The 27,664-nt window shown below is 40.4% G+C and overlaps 1 long non-coding RNA gene across 2 annotated transcripts in view; it reads right to left on the reverse strand.

The window, feature by feature from the left end:
- The window catches only part of LOC119148940, a 156,945-nt gene extending 139,101 nt beyond the window's left edge, over positions 1 to 17,844 (reverse strand). For both annotated transcript variants that reach the window (XR_005104540.1, XR_005104539.1), the window contains exon 1: positions 17,480 to 17,844. This is a non-coding gene — a long non-coding RNA (uncharacterized LOC119148940). The remainder of the gene's footprint in view (positions 1 to 17,479) is intronic.
- Positions 17,845 to 27,664: the final 9,820 nt, after the last annotated feature.

The raw sequence follows: 27,664 nt of genomic DNA on the forward strand, positions 1-27,664 counted from the left end.
TGCTCCAAGACGAAAATTCAGTGGGTTTACTTACTGGAATTCACCATTACCTTGAGCCTACTCTCACTCTTTGACTTTGTGGAAACCAGTATTGGGAACTGGCATGTTAACGTACAGGAAACAAGCAGAAACAGGCAATGAAAAAAATGCAAGAGGATACTAATCCCAAAGTGGGATTTGAACTGTCACATCATCTTCTCTAGAGACTTCATCTCAAAGCTGGATCTACTGACACTGCTTTTGTTCATCGTGATTTGGCAATGGCAATCATCTCCATGTTCTAACGTCTCTCATCGCAACCACTACTGTGGTACCTCAGCACTTTCTGGAATGAATCATCTTCCATTAATTCAATACTAACTCAATTCAATACTAATCCTAAACTGGGATTGATATTTCTCAAGATTCTAATGAAATTACCTATAGAAAGGATCAATTATTTTTAAAGAAAATTAGTTGCTTCCTTAGAGTGAGAGCTCAGACTAACATTTTATTTAAGTCAATATTTAAAGCCCTTCTCAAATCATAAGCACTTAGGAGAAGTAAAGGTGTTCTTGTTCCATTCAGGGTCATTAAAACTTACCTGGATGGTGGCAACAGTTGGGCAATACTTTGTTCTGGCCTTGCTGCATGGATGCTCAGTTTTCAGGGATGCTTTGTATCTCACACAGTACACTCACACAGGCACACTCAAGCACACACATGTACAGATGATATCCCAAGGTACCTCAGGAAATGAAAGTTTCTGTATTAAGTTCATTGATTGAGCTATCTGAATGATCGGGTTAGAGGCTCCACTGTATTGCAGCTCACTGAAAGGAGTGTTTAGAGGAATAAACAAATATACATAATGTCTGATGTTTCCCTTCCCCAAAATAAATTCATTCATTATAAACGAACTGTCACATCATCATCTTTATAGAGACTTCAAATCATGTCGAAGCTGTATCTAACGACAATGGATTTTCTTCAGCACAATTTGGAAATTACAATCTTATCACCATGCTCTAACATCTCTCATTGCAACCACTGTTGTGGCACCTCAGCACTTTCTGGAAATGAACCATATTCCACAAATTCAAATGTAGATTTAACACTTTAAAACACAAGTCAAGCCAGGTGCCGCTAAACTAAAGAAGTGGATAGTATGCAACATGGGATGCATCAGAGCATGGACCTTTTAAACTTGCATTTTCAGTTCTAGATGTTTTTAAAACAGAATATTTAACCTCTCAGTGTCAATAGAAAAAAATATCCAAATCCCAAAGTGATTTGTATAGCGCTACCAACCAAGATTTTTTTAATATTTTTTTAAATTTTAATACTCAAAATAATAACAATAATAAGTATGCAAATGAAAGTAAAGCCCTCTGGACAATATTTTCACTGATTTGCTGGAGAGAAGGACCCCTAGTGTCCAGCTGGATTTTCGCCAGCCTGGGGTCTGGTGACTACACAGCATCCAGGGTGAAAAAACATCTTAGCTTATAAAATACTTCCTGCAAACACTTTCCCATCTCTCTTATTCCGACACCAGCTGATTAAAAGAAAAAAATACATGTATACAGTTCTGCTTTCTTAAACTAATTATTTCAAAATATTATCAAGGTATCATGTGATCATCTGGACTCTGAGGATTCATCATAACTGATGAAGAGGAATGTGCCTTGGCACAATAGTTTCAGTGGTTGATTATGCATTGCAGACACCTATAGATAAACATCTCTATTTGTAAAAAATGAGCACTGTCTCCGAGAGCAGCTTCTGATGAGACTTTAAAAGCAGCATCAAAAAAAATGTAATGCTAGAAGGATGAGGCTGCCCAGCCCTGTCATGCAGTAGCATTGCTTTCTAAGAGGGGGGAGGAAAAAAAAAAAATCTGCGCCATTCCTTATGATCAGGGTTTTACCCATTTATTTGGCTAATCATTCAAATGGCTAAACAGACCTCTAATTTGAAAATAAAAAGCGACTGATGCAATCACAAACAAGTTCTGAAATTGTGATTTATAAAAAAAGAGGGGAAATCTTGTTCTAAGCCAAAACACACACACAGTTACCTTTTTCTAATCAGAGCATTCATTTCTCCTCATTATGATCTCACAAGCACATTAAAATCTTATTAACATTAATTACTTCTGAGCGTCTATGCATGAGCAGCGACAGGCTTGCGTGCGCGCGCGTGTGTGTGTGTATGTGTGTGTGTCTGGATCATATCTACATTTATATACCTTGCTGCACTTTGCTTATAAAACATGTGAAAATATTGCTGCTAACACCAATTAGCTAATTTCACACACACAGATAGTAAGCTGCTGTCTCGCTACACAGCTTATTATAGACCAGCAGACAGATGGACAGACAAACAGACGCAAAAAGCATCACGGCTCCTCCTAAATGCAAGATCTGAAATGCCTGGCACCCCCAGGAGTGCGAGTTTTATCCTCGTAAGTCTGAGGGAACAAAATGACACAAATAAAAAAAATAATAATAAAAAAAAAATACAAGACAGCCAAATATCCCATTTTCTACACAGATGGGTTCAATGATGAAGTGATAGAGACAAAAAACTGGCAGGCAGACAAGCAGCAGGCGCACAGAGAGATAGACAGAGACAGATAAACAAAGCAACAGAGAAAGAGATGAAAGCATATTCATGTATGTGAATCTGGGCTAAGCAACATCAACTTTAGCCCACCAATAAGGTAAGGAAAGAAATGGCAGAGCCAAGAGTCACAACAGGTCCAACTTCACAAGCAAGATAATATCCTCGCTCTCTACAAAAGTATTCATGGATTCTATTTACTCTGAGCACACTACACGCAGCAATGCTGTTGGTGAGACTGGGCTCCGCTACAAACTCCAGAACACAGACATCTAGACAGTTACTGCTGTCAAACTGCACCTTTCTCTTTTTCACTCATAGTTTCCATCTAATTTATATTCACCTCTATCCTACTTTGAAATCCTGTCCTGACTGCTTCTCTCTGCTGGGGTTAAGATATAAACAACACACCAGCATCCCTCATCATGCCAAAGCCGTATTCCTCCGTCACCGGGGAATTAGCCTCCCAACTGTAAGTCTGTCAGTCCTTTGCAGAACCCAGGCGGACACTTGATGGTCATTTTCCTCTCTACCCAAATACCCACCTCTGCTCACCCTCTGCACCTCTGAGAATGAACTGCAACCCTCTACTGGAATTAAAGCTTCCACTGACATCAGGAGGATACAAGGTTTAGAAGCATAAAAATTTGCCTTTCAGCACTACTACTCTTTGTTTCCCTTCTGTATTCTTCCACTGATGACATGATCAGGCAAAACACGATCAGGAGGGAAAGGATTAAAGCTTTGCAAGACAGTTTTCTGGAGAAACTTCCAGACGGCATAAAAGACTACCTTATTGGGAAACTTTTTGAAATGAACACATCTTCATTTCTCACAGTAAACACAAGTGTGTGCATTTTCTGCTCACTCCTCTCATATCAAGAGAAGGTAAATGCGGCAAGAATCACTGTTTCATCCCCAGCCTTTTTCACCTCAACGTTTCTGAGCACTTCACAAAACATTCATTAAGCTTCAAGGCAGGCAGAAGTTCCTCTCATCACTCCATTCTACTGCTAGGGAACAGCAGAGCAGAGAGATAGAACTGAAGTACCCAGAGCAGTAAGAAGGTCTGCAGCAGACCCAAAATGTCCTCTGATTTACATTTGTCACATCTTCTCTTCTTACACATGCCTTATTTAATGTCATTATAAATAGATACCCGAATTAAAATAAAATAAAATAAAAATCGGTGTTTGAAGACTACTCAGGATGCTTGACTTTATCTCACTCATGACCATCTTCTGCTGATGCTCATCCGGAAGGACCTACCCCCACACAAACCCAGCACAGCTACTAAGAGAACTACCTGAATGCAGCCAAGAAACTTTGGGACATCAGGCATGCTTCAAACATCCAAATTAGTTATGCTGCATTCAAAGTAAATCCAGTGATTCCAAGAAGCTTTGCAGCTCCTGAGCATGGACATTAGTACAGTTTTATCGCACAGAAGCGGTGATCTTGGCGCACCTTGACCGAATTCTGCCCAGCTTCGTTTTGCTGTGCACACACAACCGATCCGGTCACGCTGCAGAGGAGGAACCAGGGCATATGGCCCTTCTCCACAAGGAGCGGGTACGTGACCTGCTCAGGCAGAAAATAAGTAAGCAAATTGAACACCACTCCATTTGCTCAGCTTAATATGCTTCTTTTGTTAAGGTTAAATATACAGGTGTTGAGAGTAAAGATAGAAAAAAGTAAAAGCTTTATAAAATAAGCAAAGAGCAATGAAGAGTTGAAGCTTTACAGCTTCATGCATATGACAAAGTGGGCTCTTGCCTGCGTATTTCCTAAAAAATAGAGCACAGACCATTAAAAGTCTTTCTCAAATCACACAGAATTACTTCCTTCCTGGCTTTTCCTCAAAGAAGTGCTCCGAGGGGAAGGAAGATTGTCTCTGACAAGGCAGGGAGACTCACCAATGCTGGTTAACAGAATTCTAGCCAGAAGTTCAGCTCATTTATGCAGGCTTCCCAGAAAGCTCGGAGAAATCCCCGCCCAGTCATTCTTCCAGATTCCAGGCTCCCCACTGTGCTTCCACCTCACTGATCTCTACATACATTCAAAATTTAGGGAAAAAGGAGGGGCCAAGGAGAATTTCTCCCTAAATATATCAGTGATCCCCATCAAAACCAAAGGAAGGGCCACAGATGCAAGTTCAATAAAATGGTTAAGAAGTAAGCATCCACTAGATTTGCTGACTTAATGCCTACATAAATGTTCCCCAAAACTCATATAGATATATAATGGTTCACAGCACCCAGAAGGAAAAGTGGCATGTCCTACAAAGCACTCCTTTGGAGTTCTGAAGATTCCATGTGTCCTAATTATATATAGCAAAAGTTGTACCTCAGTAAATTAAAAAACAAACCCAGAAGCTCATTTATTTATGTAAATGCTTAACAGTGGAGATGCTTAATGAGAGAAAAAAGCTGCCAGTTTTTATTACCACAATACCATGTAGAGGCAACTATGTAACGGGGAACCTCTGTCGAATTTCCCTATGTCTGAGTTTAGCACATAAAGTGGACACAAGTGTTCTAAAAGTAAGAGGACTCGAGTACAATTGACTTGAGGATCTATCATAGGACCAATGCTTATCAGCAGAGACAAACAAATCTCAGAGATCATTCAATCTACGGAACAGGTCATTAAGTATATGTGAAAGGGGAACAGGGGAAAAATGTCTGCTTAGGAAGTATGGAGGGAGGGAAAGACATTTATTGGCTTTCCTGTACAGAGAAGCTTGATTTGCCTTTCTCAGGTAGGAAGTCTCCCAGTAAACATGGTCTCTTCACCTACTGTATTAATCTACTTCATGAACCTTATTGTATTGTGTCTACCAAAGCTACAGCAGGCTCAGACAGTCTGAGAGTAGTTAAGAGGTGCACTTGGCACCCAGACCAGCCTTGCGATCCAAACCCCCTTGTGTCTTTCTGGAGGTTAATAAGATAGGGTTTTACAGACTCCATCCTGGCTTTTAAAAGCTTCTCAGGGATTACCAAAATTGGAAATCGCATATGAAAAAGCTGGTTCATCCATTTCCTAGAAGGGACATTCATCCAGCTTGCCATTCAACCCTTGAAATGCAAGGCATGCCTGAGGAGTGTTCTTTGTTACAGCGTCTCACAAATATATCCAGTGACGGTGAGTCCATATGTCTCTGATAAAGGGGAAAACTTACTGCGCATTCCAGCCTCTTTTTTGTAAACATACTACAATAGATGAATTTGGCTCTCAAAGAAGAAAGTATTAATTGTGCTGGCTAATAAAACTTTCTGTTGCTGTCCTTCCAATCTGGTCTTCAACAGACATTAAAACTGGCTCTGGGGAAGTGAAAAGATATTAGAAAGCAGTACAAACCCAAAACTTGTTTGCAAGTTTCAAGAACTGAGATCTGAATCTCATCCTCAGGTAACAGAAACATAAATGAAGTTATTCATTGTACAGTTTTCAGGTTGAATGTACGAACAACTCTGTCCCTCCTAATGTTCATTCTCCGACAGATGCCTCAGCAGCAATACTGACTCAATTCAATACTAATCCAAAACTGGGATTGGTATTTCTCAAAAGATTCTAATGAAGCACAGAGATAATTTTATTTTTTTTAAAGCAAATAAAAAAATTGTGCTCGGCCCAAATCCAGTACTTGCAAGCTCCCTCTACTACTGGCATGTGCTCTGTCTCCACTGACAGTTTAAACAGACAAGCAACAAACCTCTCGAAATGCTTGCGTCCAAAGAACCCTTACGGGCTACTTTCTCCTCTACGAATTGCAGCTCTCGTAGAGGTTAACAGCAGCTGCACATACAAGCAGTTATACGTACAAGAAGTCCAGAATAACATAACTGTCTGAAGGTACTTTTGTCTTTACACATGACAGGGAGTTTCAGTCTTCTTTTGATGACTATTTCCTGAAGTCAGCAACACCACTATGTATTTCAGCCACATATAATCTTCCCCTATGATTATTACTGTACAAAAAAAGAGGTGACAGACTGATCTAGTTTTCGAACATCTACTTCTTGGACAAAGCTAACACTGGAGCTCTTTGGGACATATCCAGCTATGGGGAACCCAATTGGGGAAAAAAAAAAAAAAAAAAATTGTTCCTTACAAGTCTTTGAAGTATATTAACTGAGTTAAGAGAGTAATTATAAATAATAAGCAAACAAATCACCAAAAAGCTTTTTTTCTTAATTCTGCTATTAAACATAAGACTTAACGTGCTGGTATGTTAAATGAGTTTGGCCTCAATTTTCAGTTACTGTACGGTCTTCGTACTCATTCTGAAAGTAGAAATAAGACTTTAATGGCAAAGAAGTAGCATGTGTGTTACAAGACCATAATGGTGTAAAAAGAGCCTAACAGTCTTTAAAATAGCCAAGAATCATCTGAGCTTCCTTTGTCCATGGAACATGGTCTTTACTTTTCCAAGTCCCATCTGCATGTACAATACATTGAAGAAGAAAAAACAGAAAGGCACCACTTCCTCTTCCTCTCTGTGCCTCGATTGTTCCTGATTAAAAAATGGAAATAATAATGTTGATTCAGCTGCTGGAGTTAAGCAAAACTAAATTAACTACTTTCGTTAAATGCTGTGAAATATTTGAATAAGTTTCTTCAGAAATGCAAAGTGCTATTTATTCATAACAGCAGCTATCTCTGGCTAAACTGTCCTGGAACCTTTTGTGAGCATTCCCTTCTCCAGCTGAACTCAGCTGATAACTGCTCTCTGTTTTGAAGAACGTGTGTCACTCCTTTATCTAAAAAAGCCTAGGAAAGACTTAGACAGAACTGGTGCCTCTCTTTTTTGGGTAATGAGAACAAAGCAAAGCAAGACAAAAATAAAACAACAACAACAAAATCACACAAGGTCTCAGAATTAAACCTTTGCATACAAGGAGCAACAACAACAACAAGGTATCTTTTCAGATGTTAAATCCTTCACAGGCTTTTCCTGGGCATTATGAGAATAACCACCACCACCTCCTAAAAGCAAGCCTTTTCATCAACTCCATAAGCTTGGATTTCAAGGTGAGATGTGGTAAGGATCTTATTAACACATCTATGTAGGCTGCCACAAGGGAGATAGTATCTAACACAGCAAAAATGAGGTCAAATTCAGCAGCACTGTCCTAAAGAAAATTGTCTCCTGGTCACAAATCATTTGTGGAGTACCATGTATCGTCTTTACTGCTTCACACATACGCCAGCTGCAGCCAGTAGGCTAGAAATACAAAGCTAAATTCAGCTCTAAGTTCAATGTTGACTCTTAATTTCATGGAATTGATCCACTTTTATACAAACATAACTTAGGGTAAAATATGACCCATAAACATTTTAGCAGAGACACAGACATTCAGAGATTTCATGTGGAACTTCTTATCCCAAGAGCACAGTCCTCTGAAGATGATTACTGTATGATGATTATTCCAGCTCACTGCTCATCAGGGAAAAGGAAAGGGCTGTGGCCTTATCCCACCTGACTCTGGTCCCACTCACACAGGATCGTGCTGCTAAAATTTTCTCCCTCTTCTGCCAGTGGGACCAAGTTAGTCCCTCTTTTTACATGAAGTTCAGACTTTTTGTCCTCATTTTCTTTGAACAGCTCTGCCCCCTGCCTGCATCTCAGCTTTTATTTCTTCTAGCTGCTCACATTCTTCCCAAACCTCTCTCCTAAATGCTCCATTTGTATCCTTCTACCACATTGAAGCCAATGTTCCATAGTAACATTACCCAACCAGATTTTAATAACTCTTTAAAAAGCTTACAGACAACTAAACTGTGTTCCTGCACAACCAGTCTTAACCAGCGAACTCCGGAAAAGTTCATTTTAGCTCCTTCCTTTTTGTTTTCCTTTTTTTTTTTTTTTTTCACCTGAAAAACATGGGGAATGAAAATTAAATTGCTTTTGGTAGCAGATTAAATTATCACAGGGCTGGATACGGATGTGATCTAGACAAGAGGGCTCTCGCCCCCCCATAGAGACAGCTTTAACTGAGCTAGCTCCATTACTAATAGCAGTTTGGTCAAGACAGCCTAGGGCTGAATGCAGTGAAAACACCTGGCTCAAAACATATGCAAAAATCACCTGAGATGCAACATAGTACAGACTGCACGATTAGGGCAGAACAGTTACTGCCATCTAAACTACCTAAGTAAATGCTAGCTCTTAAATCTCCATGAGGTGAAAACTTCCTCCAAAAAAAACCCACCCCAAAACCAAGACCTCAGGTGTTAGTTCTATTCTGACATGCCAGAGAAAGACCACAAGTATTCAAAAACTTCATTGGGAGGCTAAAGCAAACCCATTAGAGTAAAGAAAGAGGTTGCGATGTACTTTTATGGTGATAACGAGGCACAAATTTGAGAGGGAAAGACAAAATTAGCTAATATGGCTATAACTAACCCTCTCCCAACTGCTCTCAGAAAATTATAAACATCATTAACCCTGTCTTGAAGACAAGTAACTGAGACACTGAGAAAAAGTTACACAGACAACTAGAAACAAACTACAAATCCTGCTTCCCTACTGAGTGGGTTATCCTTACCAATACTTATCACGGCAGTGACTGCACTGCAGTCTGGTTACAACTTCTGATACCACACCATGGCTCTGTGCAGACAAAAATATTTAAGATCTCTGTACACAAGTTTAAAAAAAAAAAAAAAACAAAAAACAAAAACCAAAAAAACCCACCACCACACAACTTGTCTAAACAAATATAAAGGCTTTGAATGGAATCCTGATCCCCGTAAAAAGGGACTTAGAGATGAGCAGAAAAAGAAAATTAATTCCAGAATCCAGAAATGCCCAACACCAGGGAAGAAAGCTGAGCTTTCTCTTGTCCGGCACAAAGTACAGCATAGCAGAACGTACTGCAAAAGCACAACTGGCTTTTACCCTCATTCAGGAGCAGCTGCTTTCACAGCAGTGAAATGATTCAGGCTGAGTCTGACTAACTTAGTGAATAAATTATTTTAACTTGATATAGCTCAGAAAGAACCAGCTCATTTAGGAAATGTTACTATCTTAAAAACACACTTTTTCTATCCAACTGGAGCAAGCTTTGAAGCTTTCAAAACTTGGCCGTGGCTTGGAGAGGAAAGTAAAAGCAGCATTTTTATGAAATGCTGGAAATTACAAAACACGGCTTGGGCTTCAAACGGTCCGCCCATGAGCCAGGACAGGCTGAGCCTTCGCTGGGAACTCGTGTCGCTTCTAATCACTTGTATTAGTTTAGCACCAGCAAAAGGTGCCAGATTGGTAGCCCCAGGCGCTGAATTCTCTATTTATCCCCAAAGCAGGTACAGCAGGAGGGCAAGCTATCACAGAGATACCAACCCCTGCCACGATTTCTCTCATCCAGGGATGCGGTGACAGGAGGGCGATGCGGTCTCAGTGCCATACTGGTTTCCTGATGCCTCTGCCGTGACTGCCCACACGGGGGCCAGTCCCCTGCACTGTGTTTCAGGAGGATGGGTTCCTTCCTAAACTGCAGGGCCTATGAAAGGGAAATAATGGAGAATCATCCTACAAGCATCCTCTGAGACTTTGCAAAAGAAGAACCAGGGATTATTGTCTTCACATTATATTCTAGCTGCCTCAAAATAAACGAATACTGGAGAGAGCGATGAGGCCAGAGAGAGTCAATGTACTGAGTACAAATGAGATTTATATGTGGCTTGAGTCACTCCAGCCAATTAGCTACCCACCAGGCTGTTTGGTTTATTGTCCCTACTGGATAAAGATTTAATAAGCAGTCACCTAGATGGGAAGCATGAGACTTGCAGAAAGGAAACTTTTCACTGCTCTACATGGAAAACTTGAGCCCAGTCCTGCAACAGCTCCGCACAGCTGATTCCCACTGATGTGTCAACGGCTGCAAGACGAGGCTCTTCATCATGACAGTCCATGTAGGTGGAAAATGCAGGAAATACAGGACAATCTTTCATTACATAATTACCATGTCAGACATCTTCCACACATTCCAAATATTATACGGGAACTAACAAAGCTTTCTTCACTTTTTTCTCCAATACTTGGTCTCACCCAGGACTTAAACATTTTCTTAGACAGTGTACTTACTTAGATATTGTACTTTCATAGCGTGAAAATACAAAATGCTGGATTTTAAAAACTTATCTACTGGAGAAATGTGCTGTGTAGGGAACATATTAAACAATTCAGTCTATGTTTGGAAAAGAAACACAGATTCATCACGAGGAAGGATGTTCAAGAGTATCCTGAAAAAACAGCCAGTATTCAAGCCAAAGGACAGGATGAAGTGGGCACAACAGTATCAAGCTGACAAGCAGTTTTAACTGACAGTGACAGAAAGAATTGGAAGCTGCTGAAGCCTAAGCTACATGAGGGCTTCTTCAGATACTACGTGCACTAAAATTGAAACTAAAAGCACCGATGAGACCATTTAAAAAAAAAAAAAAAAAACCAACCTCCTTCGGATGGGAAAAATCCTAGAAGCAGCAGCAGCAAAATGGAAAATAGAAACTCTGGGAAATGATAGAAAAAGAAATGCCTATCAAATGTAACTAAGTCTGGAAACAAAGCAAAAAAGGCTGAATTACAGGATTGGCCATTTCATGACCTTTCTCAGCAGTCATGCCTGGTGTGTAAGGCTTTAACATACTTTGTCAGAAGACTTCTTTTCCTGTTAATAGTGCTCGTTGCAAAAGAGCTCAAAGCCATTCATTTGGACACCGTTTTTGTAAGGCAGTGTCCCAGAGGGTGTGGCCCGGCCTCCTGGGAATAGCATTTGTTAGTTCTAGAGGACCAGCAGAGGGAGCACATCAGCAATTAAACATGGTTTTCTGGTGTTTGTGCCTAAACAATGAGATTTTTTGGTTGGGATTTTGTTGTTTTGTTTTTATTCTCAGCATTCCTCTCTGTCACTAATGTCTGTGACTCACTTAGCTATCAAATTGCCAGGAGCTGAGGAGCCAAAGCCATGGAGAATAAGGCTCCACATCCACCCCACATAAAACAACAGTGGACGTAAGCTTTTACCGAGTTGTCTTCCTTCCCTTTCTCGCCATATCAACCTCCACCTTACCCGTGCCTGCCATCCTGCCCATGAAATCTTGTGTTGCCACACGACGATTGCTCTCAAATTCCTGCACTGTGACCACTAAATTTCTAGCCAGAAAGAAAAGGCATACGGATCTCTACGGAGGAAAGAGAAATCAATAATTAACTTTCAGCCAGCTGAAAGGACAACTCTGAAGTCCATAAGGCAACTTTCCCAGTCAAGGGAAAATCCCTTAAGGGACTGATCGCATTTCCAGCTATTGATGATTTTAGAAGCAAGATATTAGAAAGCTTGTTTTCTACTTGGGGAAGAAAACCCCAAACAACACAACATAACAAACCGTCTGTAATCTCTGCGCTGCATCTACCTCAGAACAAAATGGCACACTATACCGGCATTTTTAGCCCTACCGCAATCCCAAGATAAATTTGCTATGGAAGTGTAACGTTAAGAGGTCACTTAGAGGTGTAATTTACAGAATGGCACCACTCCTGACCTGCAAAGGATTTCCTACAGGGGCTCTGCGGAGGTCGGAACCATTGCCCATTCAGGTTTCCTCTCCTCTTTGCTGCAGTTACCAACTGTTTTTAAGACAGACTTGTACAACCACCACTCTGACACCACCTCAAACATTCAGGAAGACCACACAGGTTCTGGTTCACCCTTTGTACTGTCATTTACATTTGTGCAAACTGGACATAACGTGTTACCTAGGGGTCTGTGTCCACTTCAGAAAAGCACAAGGAAAGGCGTGTGACATGAGGCATTTGAAGAGCGAAGTCCTAAAGACCCTGCCACTGTTTGAATTAGGTAGGATTGGTTTCTGTTAGAATATCTATCGTTCACAAAAGACGCTGAGGAACAGTACCTGAGAACAAGTACAGCACAGGCTGCAAATGTGCCCTCCATGGGGCTGGCGGGGCCGGTTGTGGCTGATGGGAAGAGATCAATTCTTGGCATGAAAGGATTTCAGCCTTTGTGCTGGCGCAGTCCATGCCCTTACCTCCCGTAGTGCCACCTGGTGCCACCTCGGGCAGCGGCTCGCCGTTCAGAGAGATGAACATCTGCCCCATCACAAACAGGCTGGGACCCTCCACGCTCGCTTCACCTAAGCCAAACCCCAGCTGTCAAGAGGAACCATAGGTTTTTTCTTTAAAGACAGCTTTATCCCATTAGCCCGATTTCCCACTCCTGTATTTTTAACTACTTCAAGATACTCAGTCTTCACTGCACATGATAAAATCTGAACTTCGTCCTTCTTGCAAAGCTCTGGGATGCGTGTCAACCAGCCCCACGGCACCGGCAGCCCCGGCTGCCCCAGTGGCTAGGGAAGAAGGAGGTGGCACATGTCCCCGTGCCTCCAGGGACCATTTTACAAGACCCATCTGCAACAGAACTCCCGCCAGCACCAGGCGGTCAAAACGCCGTCATAGTACATGATAGCACTGAAGGATTAAGTACAAAAAAATATATGAAAACATGAAAGACGTAGCCAGTAATCATTCTGAAATGCCAGTTTCCTATTAAAGGAGAATTGGCTCAGCGCTGTTAGAACTAAATATTAACTTTTAAGATAAATAATAACCAGGAATATAGGCAACACCATCAAAGCAAAAACCATCCTGGAAAAAAGCCATTGCCTTTATTCACTTCTCACTGAAAATTTGATATAGCTGTGAAAATCTCCTCAAGTTAAAGCTGTACAGATATTACAGAAGTATCTCAAAATCTGGTGGTGCAAAGTCAAGCCCTACTCTTTACCAAGAGAAGCCTGGATTACTGGCATAGATGGATTATGAAAAATCCAAGTGATTTTTCACAGTTCATACTGCTTGTTTACTTTTTGAATTTTCTTGGCCCAAACTAACAAGATCAGCGAAGTCCATTTCACTCTGATTCATCATCATTTTCCCTCGGCAGCACAGTTTGAACTGCAGGCCCTAGAGTGAACAAGTTATACTTTAAAAATAACTATTTCCAGTGCATTGTTTCATTTAAAAAATAAATCAAAACATTTATAAAGGATTTGGATTTGCTAGATGTTTTGCCTTAAAAAAGTAATCTAAGTAACTTGAAGCTAAATTCTAGTATTTAATTGTCTATTAACATTTACGAATCTCTTTCAGTAGAAGCTCTTTACCATACGGATCACAGTGTAAAAAAGTCCTATAAAAAGAGACAGGAGTGAAACCAACTGAAATCTGTAAGGCCACAGCATGCCATCAATTTCTAAACAGAACTCCTATTCAAATCATTCTGCTTAAAACCTCATATGGTCTGCAAAAATGAACAGGGTTTTCTTGAAATGATTTAAATAACAATTTATCTAAGACTGTAATCTCTCTTGTATGGGATTTGTAAGCCATCCCACAGAAATCTCTAACAGGGGACACTGTTTCCTATTTACATCAAAGTTTTATAGAAATAATATTACATTTTTAAAAATTTTCTGCAGCTGTTTTCCCTTGTGAATAAGCTGGGCCTATGAAGAAATTGTGAAAATAGGAAAACTGTGGATAATATTTATAATAATGATAGATCCAACTCAGGAAATTGCTACAACTGTCTTTATCAAAATAAACAAGAGAGATTTTTTTTCCTCCTTTAAGAGAAAAGCAAAATCCTCCACTATTAAAATTAATTTGACTCAGTATTTGTTTGGCATTTGGATTTGACTGTCCTACATCTCATTTTTGGTCCTGTTAAAAAAAAAAAAAACAAACCAAAAACACACAAAAACACAAACCACCACAAAAACATATACACAAAAAAAACCCAACAGCATTGCTTTTCGTTTCACAGCAGTGAAAGAGACATATACACACGCCATTCAGCCCAAAATTACTCTAGCTACAGGGCATGGCAAAGCATGAAATAACTGCTCCAGAGCACTTCCTCATGTGGGTGTGTTAGATAACTGTCTGCTCCAACGCTAAAATAAAGCACACTGTGACCCAATGAGCACTGCCAGCTCTGCTCCGCACAGCTGCCCCGGCTGCCAGCACGGGGACCCAGGGCACCCCGCACCGCCCTGCGCAAGCGCTATGCCAAACACGGTCCTACAGCCCCTGGCCAACAGGTTTGGTGCTCCCCGAGTTCCAGCTACAGCATCAAATGCTGGATTTAAGTTTACTTAGGCATACTTTACTCTTTGCTGCTGTATCCAGATTGCAAAGAGACTTTGTGCTATTGAAAGGGCTAACTTTTTTTTTTTTTTTTCCTATAATATTCTTGGGGTTCAAAGGAAAATAAATCCTCCTAGTGAAAAAAGTTTTTAAGATTATAAAAATATCTTACTGGGTAATGGAAAGTGTTTCTCCAGCTCTTTCTCTGACCACATTCTTCTTGCCTGGCGTTTTCATAAAATCAAGAGGTTTCTTGTAGTAATTTTTAAAGTTTCTCAAAAAGGTTACAATGAGGCTGGGCTTCTGCTAACTGTACACATAAGAATCCTGAGGACATGTCCACATCCTTTCCTACAAAAAAGCCCTGGGCTGTTGGGGAACGGACACCTGCACTGGTTCAGAAGAAAATGACAGGTGCCTGAAAACCCACCCATCCCAGGAAAGGGACGGCTGCTAACGCTCCAGCTGCATCACTCCAGTCTGACCACCGTCCCAAGGCATCAACGACTCCACCTTTAAGACCCCCACGTTTCTGCCATAACTTCAGCAGCCCCTCTACACCCAAGTCTGATTTTCAAAGCTTGAGATCCAAATTTTAGGAGGAGGAGAACTACTTTGCTAGAGTTAACAGGACATTTGAAGCAATAAACACATCTGAAGTTATCAACAAAATACTAATTTAGAAGCTTGAATAAAAATGAGGGGGGGGGGCGGTGTAAGGAAACAGTGAACGTCATTCCCCAGCTAAGAGATGTGCCACCAATTCTTGGCACACTGATATTATAAAGCCTTGAAAAGTTTCGCTCTGGTTCTGGAAATAAAGCTAGTAATAAAATGGAGCAAGTAGTGTCTGTAGTTGTAGTGCCAGTGAATAGATCTGCTGCTTTGGATTTCAATTAACTTAGTTTGTTCAGTGAGGAGGCACTTCTGTTGAAACTGGGGAGTTGTAAGTTAAAGGACAGCTAAAAAAAAGCCCCAGACAACAGCAGAAAAACCTGTTGGCAGCTAAAGTTCTCTCTGGCTGTAAAATAATGGATTTTTAAGAAACATTTCAAAGGATTTGAAGGTTTTGGAGAATCTCCTAGGCAGTCCCAGGTGGGTTAGGAATATTGCATTATGGACTTCTTTGTGCTAAGAGGTAGGCCTAATGCATGTTTTTAAGAAGTCGCCTCTTGCTATTAAATAAATAATTTTCTATTAAAAAAGGTGATTGTTATTGTTGAGAGATCTCCACTGGTCAGCGTCCATTTTACATAATTACTTACGATTCTCCAGAACATTTTATGTAACTCACTTCCACTATCTCTTTTTCTTTTCTATTTTGTTTTCCTTTTTTTTTTTTTTTGTTTGTTTGTTACCAGCAGAATAGCAGTTTCACTCTCCAACAGAAATTGACAGGAGCTCAGATAAAAAGGCCATTTCAAATGGATCAATTTAAGCAGTCTTTAGAACCCATGATAAATCTGGGCTCCAAAAACTCAACAATGCTAAATGGGCTATGAAATGCATCACAAATCCCCCCCCCCCCCCCCGAAAAAAAGGAGGAGGAAAAAAAAAAATAAAGAGAAAAAAAAAAAAAAGAGATTAATTCAGAGAAAATCTTCAATGTTTGAAATTACAAATAAGCAGCGTATTTGTGGAATGAAAAATGGTAAATAAATAGTTACTATTTCTGGACAAAATGGCTCGATAGATTTCATAATTTGCCACCACTGTAAAAAATATCTATTCCCTTCCCCCCTCCCTTCCCCGGCAGTACACACGGAAACACAAGCATAACCATGCATAAAGTGGGAGGGTGGGGGGCAGCCAAGGATACAAACTCCCTCTTAGAAAGTTTCAATTCTTATTAACCCAGTGATGCCTCCAGAATGTTACATTAGATCAGCAACATAAAAGTTGGAATATACGTCTCCCTTTCTTCCTAGTAAAGGAAACTGGAAAAATACTAATAATGAAAAATAGACGTTAAAAATATCCAGGAGGAAAAAGTACATGTACAATAACCAAAATTAACCCCCTCCGCCCCCACACCGAAACAGACAAACAGCAAAATCTCCGAATAAAAATTCTGTCAGGAGGAGTGGAACCTGCTTTCTCTCTCTCTTTTTTTTTTTTTTTTTTGCTTTTATTTACTGTATGCCAAGCATGGACTTTAAACTTACAGTGTGCATATATATAGAAAACAAAGAAGGAGAGTCACCGTTAACCCTGGTCACCGGCATTACAGTTAAAAGTCATTGGCAAATACTAATAAAACCCCATTTAGCAGTAAATAAGGAGAACATGATACACGGACGGACAGATGGAACTGCATAAACAGAAAAGAAAAAAGCAGAGAGACCCACAAACACACGGAGAGGGCTGTTTTAAAAGAGTGAAAGATATTGATTTACTTGGAACTAGTGTTGGAAAACAAACATATTTGTTTCCTTCGTGACTGGGGGGGGGGAAGTAATTAAAGGGAATCATAAGGGGGCACACCCTTAAATAAGTAGAAGGGGGGGGAGGAAACATTCGTAGAGGGTAAGGCCTTCTATAGATGTTCCGAATTTTAAGCTAGCAAATAGGTCTGGCAAACTTACATCTCTAAATTAAAAATCGAGGGGGGGCGGGGGGGGAGAGAATAAAGAAGTGCTGGTGGTTTAAGGCGAGCAGAGGCTTTATTCTTTTATTTTTTATAAAAGTTGACTGGCCTACCTTGTTCCCCAGTCCTCAGTTTGTCTCCTCATAGTCGCTGTCTCCCTGGAAGTACAGTGTGAGTGGTAATGACTGCCTGCCTCCCTAATGAGTCCATTTTCCTGCTCTTGATGTTGTGTATATACACACACTGCAACCTACCTTACAAACCACAGAGACGGGGAAGGGAGAGCGAGCGAGAGAGCGAGCGAGAGCGAGCGAGAGTGCGAGAGACAGGGAGAGAGAGAGGGGGAGAGAGGGAGAGAAAGGCGCACACAGACAAAGCCCTCCTACCAGACAGCAGACAACCCTCCTTCCCCTAGCTAGCAAAATACAACTCGGCGAATGCAGCAACAGGTTCAATACTGCCAGGCTGAGGCAGCGTAGAAAAGGTAAACGGGGCTGAGCAGGATCGCTGGCAAATAAACACTTTAGCGCCGGCTGGCTCCACCTTTCTTATTTATGTTACAGGATGTTGGAACGCATTGTTTCAGACGGTCCGTATAATTATCATAAATACATTTTTTTGGGGGGTGCATATTAGCACGAAGCGCCGGAACATTATCAGCCATTCTGCTCCGTAACCTTATAGCTTTAACACATGCAGGGAAGGTGTAAACATATCTCTTTTGACAGGCAGACTACACAAAGCCCACTGATGATTTTAAAGTCATGAGATCTTTCAAGAAAGACGCTCCTGAAGATAGGTTTCCCCAGACAATAGGGGAGCAGGGAAAATTGATCTTGATGAGGAAGAAGTCTTCGTAAGAGACTGCTCGGTAAACAATTGAAAAGAGAGGGCTATTCTCCCCAGCGTTCCCTCCTCTCAAAAACATATATTGGGAAGCTTCTACCCCTACAGCTATAATAATGTGCTGTGCTTATGTCTGAACAGGTGCAATGCATATAGTACATGGTGTTACAAGGACAGAAATAAATCTCTCAAGTAAAAAAAAACCACATTTTCCCAGTTGCAAACAGGCCAAGGTTATTTAAAATACAGGTCTAATTTGAAGAACGCTCTCCCCACTCCCTGGATTTTTTTGCTGGGGGCGGGGGGAGCGGGAGGCTAGGGGGAAGGTGTGAAGGGGAGGCAAAGATGGGAAAAATCAATACTCGTAGCCAGCTACTAGATTTTTATTTTTACAATATTCTGTCATATCTGGAGAAGATACATGCTGCTTCTAAAATAATTTTCACTCAGCCCTGCCTCTCATCACATGTAAACTTACGCTGTCACAAAAATTCTGTTGATTTTAATGACAACTACAGGCATGGGAAAGTAGCAAGAGCAGGGAAATAAGATTTTGCACCTGTATTTCATCTTTGGACAAAGGCTCTCCGGGAACTTTATCCACGGGGTATTTTTTAGATGGAGAAACTAGGTCGGGGGGGTAGGGGGGTAGGGAGAGAACAAAACAACAACAACAACAACAAAAAGTTAAGTGACATTCCCAAGGTTATGCTGTAAATCAGTAGGAAAACAGACAAGAATGCAAATGTCCTGCTGCTTAACACGGAATTTGCCTGGAGTAACTCATACCCCCCTAAAAGTGAAGTGTCCTGCCTAAGCCAGTTGTGTAGGCTCCCTCTATTGTCAGTGGAGAGACAGGCACCTCCCAAAAGGAATTCATCCCAGCTTTTTCCACCGAGGAAGAAGCCTACACAACCAGATTAGGCTAGGCAGCTAGCTTGGAGTCGGCTAAAATGAAGTAAAATGAATAAATGAATCTCAGTTTTAATCTAAAGCTCTATTAAAACATCCTGCTTCCCAAAATAAATTTTTACTCTTGCATTTATTATTAGGCAACATATGCCTAAATTGTAGTGATCGAAAAGGGATAGCCTGCTGACTAAAAGAGACAGGTAGACTCCCTAGATTCATGGATTTGTACCATCAGGCTGGCTGGATATTCATGATTCACAGAATCTAATATTAACCAGCCTGGTGACTTGTGAATTTGATTAGTTTTGTTCACCGGTAGCCGCTACACATTTTTGTATTTCGCTTATAAACATTCTGTTTTCATCCAGATATACAGTAAATACAGAAGGATTAAGTAATCTTTTTCAAAAGGTTAATTTTCATTCGTGTTCTCATCAAAACACAGCCTTTTTTTTACCTTAGGGTAAAATATAAAGAGTAAAAAGCTCTATTAGGTGACTTTGTGCATCTCATTCTGTAAAATTTAGCTACATACACACCTGGCATACATAGAGGCAACTCTTACAAGTTACTCCAAATATATATTGCAAAAACTGAGCCCTGTTGCATACTTGCTTCTCTCGATTTTATGAGCATATTCACCTTATTGAAGGTATGTAAGGTCAGGAAAGCACAAGGAGCATTTGGAGACTTCGCTTGTAACTGGTAACTCAATCTGGCCAACTGACCACTCGTTGCCTCAGTTTTTCCATCTTTAAAATGGACTCAGCTGTAGTTCCACAAGCAGATGGTACCACAAATATATAGTGCTTCGTCCTCCTATCTCAGCCTGGTGTCTCTCAAGAGTTTTATGATGGAGAGTATTATGGGAAAAATACAAATACTTCTATCAAGGCGACCTGTATCAAAACCAGCTGATGAAAATCACAAGTTTTTATGTACTCCTGTTCCATTCAAATGATAGGAATAGTCTCTGAATTGAAAATTTTAAACTAGAGCTACACTAAAAGGAGGGTATCAGATGTAAGAAGTTCTTCGTACTCTGGAACATCTGACCCCAAGCTAACATTAATTCCTTACACATACAGATCTGAAGAGAGATTCAAAAATGTACAAAGTTGGGATAAAATACCAACTTGAACACTTCATATTTAAGAGACATGCAGGTTGAAATCCAAGTACTAAGGCAGAAACACTTAAGTCCAAAAAATGTTCAGATTTGTAACAGACCCAGATCCAAAACCTATAAGCTGGGAGGCACCTAGATCCTTACTTCCTCTAGCTTTCTACAAGTGTAATTTATGTACCTGAACCAGGGCCACAGGCCAAACTTCCTCGTATTTGGAGGAAGCCTCAATCTCAGTAAGAACGCTAGATCTGAGCCCGATTCCATGCAGTTATTGCAACGCTTAGCACCGGACCCAAACCAGAACCCAAAGCCACTCCTTCCAAAGTTGCATGGGGTTTGTGTACATGCAGAACTGTAGAACCAAAACCAAACACTTTCAAACCTCAAGACTGAAAACAAATATGACTGAGATTCCAACTTAAGCTAGTTTTGGCCCTCAATCAGAAATTAATCCAAATAGCTATAATCTTTATAAAATCCAAGTAGTTTTCTGACCTGAATGAAAAACCTCGCAAGATATGATCCGCACAACTGGTTCCTTGCCTGCAAGTCTTTCTAAATGAATCCAAACCATCAATGGTCTGATTCTCTGTTATTTTATGAATCATTCAGTCTACCTCAGCCATATAAAAAGAGCGTAAAAACAGCCTGAGTGGTGCAACTGCAGAGCGAATCACAATTTAATGTTTTGCCAACATAAAAAATGTTTGCCTTCTTGCTTGATTCAAAATGCCAAGGCGAGCCTGCTCACTGCCATGTCACATTCCTGTGGACCTGCAATTCTTCCTCACCATTACGTGAGCAGGTTGATGGCTACGTTCTTGGTTCTTGCAGGAAGAGGATGGGTAACTACAGATAGCTTTGAGCTCTGTCGCAGGACAGGACACACACCTGCCGTGTGATGGTGAGGGTCTGCATGGCAGTTCCATGGCTGGCCTATGCTTGGTCACGCAACAGAACAGGCAAGCAAACTCTTGTCACGTGCCCAGGAGTGCACCGCTCCCATGGCAGAGACACCAAGTTTTGGTTATGCCATACATGGGGTCACCCCACAAGAGGCTGGAACACAGGGCTCCCAGCCATCTCAGTAAAAGGCTGCATTATCCATCCTGAATGCAAGAACAGGGAATGCTGGTCTACCCAGCAGATGACACTCCTGGTTTTGTTTTTCTGTAAACTTGTCTTCTTGGTTCAGAGTTAATCTCCATAATTTGCATTAGGGAGGCAAAGCAGTCCCAACCCCTCTAGCAAAGCCTTTAAAAGAATTAAAAAATTACTAGCACCATAAGGCAAGTGGAAAATTCTGGTGCTTGGCGCAGCAGGGGCACCCATCTGCAGTTCTCCCAGAGAGCTGCAGAGCCCTAAGAACACACTGAGCGTCAGCAGTAAGGGAGAGAGAAGAAAAAATCAAACTGTCCACCAGAACTGTGAAAGTGTTGCAAGTGACAAGATTCTGGATGACGGACTAAGAGGGAAGGAAGGTGCTTCAGTGCCAAATAACATATTCTGTACTGCTCTGGTCTCTCCTTTTTGTGTTGCCAGGTGCATCAACATGCTGAGTTTAGAGGCATCTTGCTAAGCCATCACAACTGGAAAAGGAGTCATGGCATCTACGTAACCATGCCTGAGGCTATGAACTACTTCCTTTGAAAAAAAAAAACAACCCTGACCTCTTAGTAGTTATCTAAGCGCTGCTTTTCAAATTCTAAAGAAATTTAAGTGAGACTGAGTCCCTGAACTGGTTGGGTATCCTGCCCATCCTTGTGCTGGGTTAACACACTGGTTTTGATGTACTCCACATACCTGCCCTAGGCCAGTTCCATCAATGCCTTCAGGGAGCTCCACTTCATTAGAATCCCGGGAATTGTTCTTAGAAACCAGGCTGGTTTAACACCATATTGGTGTTAAAAATCCCAGGCAAATTTCTGTCACAATTCTCTTTCAGATGGTATAGGCTAGACCTAGAATCACTCACAGCAACACGTCTGGACTTGATTGCTTCCACTTACTCCCCTTCACCACATACGCAGATCTCCTAGACTCCCCTGGTATATCACACCATCATGTTGCCAGCCCAACAGGATTGGTGATTCAGATGTCTCTACTGGTGTCCTGCAGTGTCTCTGCAACTTTGTTCAAACGTAATGAGAAAGATGCCAATTAAAAAAGCACGAGTCCTGCAGTGTGGCAGGCTGATTCAAATTAGATACCTGTATGAAGTGATTAAAAATAGGTTTTCTAAAACCTGAAGAGAACAGGAGGACAGTATGTTTGATTTACATCAGCAGGGGCCAAGAAAAATGTTGAAGAACCACAAAATTCTCTTTATCCCTGCAGATTTACTGGTGAAAATGCTGAGGACAGAAGGAGAGAAATACAGCATGCTTCTGGTGCCTTTCAATATGCAAAGAATCTCAATTGTTCTCCCATCTCAGCAGTCACTACTTACTGCCAGACCTCCAAATAACTAATACTTTCCTTTAATTTAGCAACTTTGATCCATCATTCCATAGTTCAGTTGCACATATATATGAACAAATCAAATCTCACAACTTCCTTTGGCAAAAAGCTACTGTAATTCCCATTTTACAGATAGTAAAAACTAAGTGGAAAGAATTAATCACTGTTAAGAACAGAAGTGAGACTGGGATGTCACCTTCCTGCTCAGAAGCTCAGGCTATGTTGCCTCAATGGATCAGGCTTTCAGACAGCCCAATTGATTGGCAAGACTGGGGTGCACCTGCTGAACCAAAACTGAATGTTGTTGGGGTTTTTTTTTTTAATCCCAGAATGTCCTGAATAATAGATCAGATGTAGAGCTGATACATCTCCAACAGTTTCAATGGATTTGTGAAAATCTGTCTGCAAGTAGTTACGTACCAAGTACTGCAAAAGCCCACTTTCTCCTACAATGACACTACCAGCACTTTGGAAAGGAGCACTTTGCACAATGACTGTTCCCTTACAAACCTTAGGCCACTTTGCACACAGGCTGCAAAATGGTGCACCCACTGTATAATAATCCCATGTCAGACACAACAGTACCGCATTACTCTAGTACTGTTTGGGTAAATATTGCTGCTACATTAGCAAATTGACAGTGTGATCTAGGCAATGCAAGACATTTAGTCCCAACAAAGCCAGCCTCTTGCTTTTATACCTATCAACAGTGGTGTGCATCAATCACCACCTACAAGGACTGAGAGTCTCCACAAAACAAACTCCGGAAGACCAGCACCCTACCAACATACCATTTTCCAATTCAAAACCAAAGCCACACAAAAAGTCCTTTGACTCCCACATGCTTTATCCCATCTCCCCATTACATGTACATCCACACACACTTGGGATGTTCACGTTAGATTTCTGTCTGGAATGTGTAGATTCTGTTACAATTATTTAACACCGAACAGGCTGCAGTTTACATATGTGGCCTTAACTACGTATCTGTTCATCCTCTCTACTTACAGAGTGCTGGGATACTACCTTTATTTACATCAGCAGGCCATTTGTGACCAATTTAGCTGTTGAGCTAATGTGCAAGGCCCTCATCCAAGCTGTGGAGTTACAATGGAATCAGATCTTGTTACACAGCCTACTGCATCGTATGTTGCACCCTCTATTAGATCACTATATGGTTTCCAAAGGTTACCTATAATTCAATTATAAAGAGCCACGTTGCAGTTCTTTCATCATTTAAGGTCTAGAAATTTGATGATTTACTTATGTAAATCCATACTGAATTCATCCCAAACAGAACAACACATCATAAAAAGTAGTTTTACCATCTGAAAGGAGCTATGGTGACAAACAAGTCAGGATGCACATCCGTCACTCTCTTCTACCAGATAACTAGGATGACTATCAAAGGCTTCTATTTTTGTCCCAGAAAGTTAAGGAGCATGCAGGAGGATTTGACTGCTGTCATAATAATTGCAGACAGTTATGATAGGCACCACAGTGAAAAAGCTGAAGCTCTAGGTGGCCATCACTTCACTTTCACCCTCTTTCAGTAGCAGGGAAAAACAACAACAAATCTCAACAACAAACGAAACCAAAACAAACTTCTGCAACTCTAGCGATTGTCGTATCAGCTGAGATGCACTAAGTTTATCATGAATGAAGATCTGCTTTATATGGAAAAAAAGCATGAGGCATTACTAGCAATATTTTGGAAGCTGTTATTTTACCCTCTGGGTGCAACTGAATATTTTCACAAGCTTATGAGCATGAATCCATCCTACTTGGAAAATATTTATGTCAGCATTTTCAAAGATACTATTCTTTCAGGAGGCAATAATCTTCTAGTTTAGAATATCACATCGGAGAGTATTGCCCCCCAAATGAATAGCCACTTCTGGAAAAATAAAAACAAAAATGCAATTTAAGTGTATCAGATGAACAAAGACAGGAATTCCATTCTTTAACTTTGATTTGATTATCTATAGGTGAAGCAGACAAAAAACACCTCTACAGAAAAGAGACAAACATCAAAAAAATCATATAGTAGGATCTAAAAGTTATGCAATTGCCTTAAAAGCCAGTTTTGGGGTTTTTTTAAATCTTTATTATGCTCCCAAGTACGTTTTAAGCTTTTTCTATACAATTATAAAAACTAGAAAACTGTTTCTTTTCTTAAGGCTAAGGCTATATGACACACACACACAAAAATCATCACAGCGTGTACAATAATGCTGTAGTATTTGAAGGAAGTAACACTAAGTGCCATTTTTCATCTAATACTTCACTGTGGAGTCCCTTCAGCTGATGTAGGTTTATTTTCCTCAAATACAAGCACTATGTGAAAGTTCCTATGTTTCTCTTCACGTATTCTAGGCAAAACGAAACCAATGCATTTACCAGGCAGACTGGAGCTGTATGTTACTGAAAAGGCTGGGTTTTTGTCAGAGCTGTATGGCTTGTATCACAATTTGAAGCAGCTCAGCATAAAATTTCACCCTAGGACTCAGATTCAGATGGCCCAAATTCTTGCTAAGTCCCCATGCTTAGTGTTTCTGGATATATGCCCCTAAAATCCTACAGCCAGCTAACAGAAAATACCAGGCACAGGGACTTGGGAGTGTTGCAGTTAACTGTCTCTCACCTGTGAGTATATAAAATAGCCTGATTCTGTTTTGGGGCAAACTAAAAATTACAGAGACCATGGAGTAAAGAAATGGAAATGAGCAAAACCTCTAACAAGCCTTGATAGTCTGAGAAGCCCACTCCAAGAAAAAACTTAACTGCTGCCCTCTGTATCAAACGCACAGGAAACACTAGTAAGGATGCAACATTTTACTAGTGCTAACACCACCAAAAAGAAGTATAAAATTTCACTTTCACAAACCTTGATTATCTGTAGACCACCTCATGGGGGTTATTTTTGTGTGTAGCTTGGCAGGATTCATCATCTTTGAAACTTTTAGTCAGAAGATGTTTCTGAAGAATAAATACTAGATGCAATAAAGAAAAGGAATGTCCTGGTTTTAATATTTTTTTACCTTATATAAGGTAAATTATTTTAGAAAAACTAGGCAACACTAGTTTTGATTAGTCCTTTAGTTTCAGCCTAAAGGAGAATATTTTTTGTTAACCTAAACAGTTTACTCAGCTGTTTTAAAGGACAAATTTAGAGGTGCATTTCTTTTCCGGAAATATTAATTGAAATTCATTTTGTAAGGAAAAGATGAAAGAGTTTATTTTTTAAAGCCAAAGAAATTAAAAGCAAAAAGTTTTATTCACTGACAATTAAGCCTCAGGTCTTACTTTACACATGAACAGAGATAACAGCCTTTCTTTCAATCAGACCTATCAAAAATTGGAAGATCTGGTGAGGTTAGTGGTGGTGTAAGCCTGACAGAAACGAGCTAGGGTATCCTATAGACAAACAACCCTTTTATTTTGCCTGTATTTGAACAAAAGGGTCTTTCATTACAGAACTAGAACATACAGAAGAAGGTGACAATATTTTCAAAATTATATAATGGAAACGAAGTGTACCAACTTCAATGCTACTCTTCAATCAGGTTTTCTAATGAGCCCGAGTTAGATTATTACTTTATGGTCAAAGGGCTCCTTTTCTATAGCTTTCTTTGCAATCATTAGCTAGGACTGTAATATTTGGTATTGCTATGAAGATGGTCTGATTATGTAATGAGAGATCCCCTTTGTAATATCTGCGCAATTAGGCATAATTAAGTTTGTCAGGGGAACTTTAATTTCCTGATTTTTGAGTAAATAAAGAATCAATGTTAATATTGCACTAATCAGTACTAACTAACATGGAATTTGTTTTGTTTCAAAATCAGAGGTCACATTGTGAAACCATTTGGTAGTATGCAATGAAAAAAACCCAACAAAATAAACAGAAGTTGGAATAAAGATAACTTTACATTAACTGGTACTTTGCTGGCCTACTGTTCCATTTGTTGAGTTGTCCTGAAGCCAATAAAATATCGGTAAGAATCAGGATACAAATATGACTTTTAAGGACTCTCTGTTGTGGTCTCGGAATGAATCAACATTTGTTCTTACCACACTGTGATAACATCACCGATGTTAGAACCATAAATGCCAGTATACCTTAAAGCTTTCTGTTTCAGAAACAAAAGGTACTACCCAGTACAGCTAAATGAAAGTCTCAACTAGCTTCAGCAAACCATTTTTGGGCCAGGCACCAAGCACGAGACAAAAATAATGTCTGACAGAAATCCCACATAAATATCAAGCTATACATCATGCATCCTTCCAATTGAGTAAGTAAAGCTTGAGTTTCAATCTGGAATTCCTAGGGATTCATACAGTGAAGCTGTAACACACCATAAAAATTCACTGGGGGTTACAAGATATAAGTTTGCAGGGGGAAATTGCAAGGGCCCTGTTAACAGTACAACACATCTAATTCTGTCATGAGAGCTGGAACTGGCTCTTCAGGCACCACATCCAGCTCACATGTGCGTCTACTGCCGATAACCATTCACAGTTTACAAACAGGTATCAGAAAGGTAGTCACAGTGTTATAATGAAGAGAATTTATGGGGCATTACTCTCCCAAACTGCTGTTTCAGTCTAAATATTACTCTGGGCTCGAGGTATCAAAATGTGACAACAATTCTCAAGGTCTCCACAACAGGATCTCTTTTCGTTTCCTGCCTTATTTCTTGGGGGGGAAATACCCAACCAACTAACCCAGTAAAACAGTAAAGAGCTTTAACATTTAAATGAATGTCAATAGTCTTCAGAGCCAACACTGCTTCAAACATCCAAGACTTCTTGTATTAGGAGGCTGACTGCAAAAAAACAAGTGTCAGCTCACATCTAGTGCAATCTTTAATTAGAACCTCACAGTCAAGCAGGCTACGAGCTTTTTACCTCCTAAATTAAAGCTTAATTTTGGAGCACGAGAAGTCAA

This window comes from Falco rusticolus, chromosome 5 (genome assembly GCF_015220075.1).
Source record: "Falco rusticolus isolate bFalRus1 chromosome 5, bFalRus1.pri, whole genome shotgun sequence".
Taxonomy (NCBI): Eukaryota; Metazoa; Chordata; class Aves; order Falconiformes; family Falconidae; genus Falco; species Falco rusticolus.